Below are 2624 nucleotides of genomic sequence, written 5' to 3' on the forward strand. Positions count from 1 at the left end.
ACCGATTGAAAACCCGTTTTTCAACCTCGTTTTCAATCGGAGTTTGAAAAACCGATTGAAAACCCGTTTTCAAACGCGGTTGCAATCGGGGATTGAAAAACCGATTGCAACCGCGTACTTTTTGTGAGGGACCTACTCGTTTTCAAACGCGGTTGCAATCGGGGATTGAAAAACCGATTGCAACCGCGGTACTCATACGTTCCCCTCCGGTTGCAACCTCGTTTTCAATCTGGGGATTGAAAACGGGGTTGCAACCATAGTCGTTTCGTCCCACCGACTACACTTTTTAACCTCATTTTCAATCGGAGGTTGAAAATGAGGTTGAAAATGAGTTCGAAAGTACTAAGGTTGGGCCAAGTTAAGCCAAGAAGAGGTTTGAGGTTCTCGTTAGAAAAGTTTGAGGCTAACTTTTGCTCCAACTTTTTGCTTCCTGGTTCATTTTCAATTAATCCAAAAGTTTGAGCTAAAGTTTGAGGCAAACTTTTGCTCAAACTTTTTGTCCTCTCTTCCTCCTAGCCATTCCTTCTTGCTTCAACCTTTCTCTAAGCTTTCTTCACCTATCATTAATCAACCAAACACATCAAAGCTATGCTCAAAATCATGAGATATTCATTCTTTCATAATATGTGACAATTATAGCATAAAACCTCATCAAATAGCATGAATCCATACATGGTTGATTAAATCAAAGGAAGCATGAAAATCTACCCAATTGGCTTGCTTATGGTTCAAGAAAGTGCATAATTCTATTGAAAACAAAAGAAAAAGGCTAGTGAAACTAGGCTAAGATGACTTGTCATCAGCCTCCAAGCCTTCAGAAGTGGGCCAAAAGAGCCCCAAAAATCGTGAGTCATGTGCATTTTTAATGAAGGCATGCACTGGTACCTGTGCATACGCACCGGTACCTGTGCATACGCACAGGTGTGTGCGTGCGCACAGGTCGCTGAATTTGCACTTGTGCGTGCGCATAGGGAGTTGTGCATACGCACACATGGCTGTGTGCTTCTCCTTTGTTTTCTTCATGTTTTCTCCCTTTGTACATGCTTCCTTCCACTTTTACCTTGCCAAACTTGCCTCTAGGACCTAAAATCACTCAACAAACATGTCATGGCATTGAATGGCATAAAAGTGGGATTAAAATCAGTAATTTAAGCTAAAAAATACATGTTTTTACATTTAGGCACAAATAGAGAGAAAACACAAAAGCATGCTATTTAGGTGAATAAATGTGAGTTTATATGATGAAATCCACTCAAATCAAACCAAAATATACCGAAAAATATGGACTCATCAATTCCTCCAACAATAGCATGTCCTCATGCTAATCATAATCAAAGGAGAAGGGTAAAAGGCAAGCAACTTATTCAATGCATCTACCTATATGCATGCAACTATACTATATACTATCTATATCTATCTATATATAATGTCCTATTGATTTGGTAAAAACAAACAATCAAATTTCCATGTAAGAGTATAGACATATAGGGCTAAGCAAAGAAGTAGCTCAATGCAATCAAAATCTAAAGAATTGATTCAACTCATAAAAAAGAAGCAACTTGCAAGAATGCATGATAAGAATGGTGGAAACATAGAATTGAGTGATCAAACCTGTAGAACCTATGCACAATTACTCAAGAGGGGGGGTGAATTGAGTATTGCAACAACAATGAATCTTTTTGCGAAAGTTAAAGACAATATACAAAAGTGTTATTGTACTAGTATTTTTCCAAGAGCTTAACTCAATTGCTAAGCATTTATAAGGAGCTTTTACTTTCCAATAGACACCAACTCAAATAAATTGATCAAGCTTTTCACCAATCAGACTTAAGCTATTTCTTAAGTACTTACGAAGCTACTTTTCAATCACAATTTATTTGCTCAAAGGTAAAAGACAATAATATAGAAGAGATGAGTTTGGAGAGATGCAAACGCTATTTAGAGTGGTTCGGCACAATCCTTGTCCTACGTCCACTTTCTTTCTCAATCGCTATTGAGAAGTTCCACTATTGCCAAGCTTCAAGGTGCTCGCGCAAAACCTTTTACAATCCGAGTCCTTAGTTTCTAACACCTCACGGTATATGATCACCACTCGTATACTAACCCACTCCACTTAGAGATACCTTCTCTAAGATTTGCCTTGAGTACTTAGTATACTTCTTTGGTATCCTCACCGACTATAGTGTTTATAACTCTTGACTCAACCTTGGAGATCACACTCCAATTTACAAAGTGTATAAGAAAACAATTCTCAAAGAATTGTTGAGATGAAATGAGTACTCTCTAGAAGAGTGTATGATTACAAGTTTAGCACTATTGAACCAATTGATATTGCTCTCTCAAATTGTGTATTATAACACCTTAAAAATGTGTAGAATGAAAGAATATAAACAAGATAGTTTGCAAATACTCACATATATGAAATAAGGCTTCAATCCATCTACTTATAGACTTCCCAAACCTTAGAAACGTTGGGGAGTTAACGGGATGGAGCCTTTTTGTCAATACTAGCCGTTTTTTATGTTTTTGAAACATTTGCATCGATGCATAACACTTTGCATCGATGCAAATGTGTCTTTGAAGCTGAAATTTATATTTTCAGCTAGGTTGCATCGATGCAAAAA

The sequence above is a fragment of the Arachis ipaensis genome, chromosome B02, assembly GCF_000816755.2.
Source record: "Arachis ipaensis cultivar K30076 chromosome B02, Araip1.1, whole genome shotgun sequence".
NCBI classification, from domain to species: domain Eukaryota; kingdom Viridiplantae; phylum Streptophyta; class Magnoliopsida; order Fabales; family Fabaceae; genus Arachis; species Arachis ipaensis.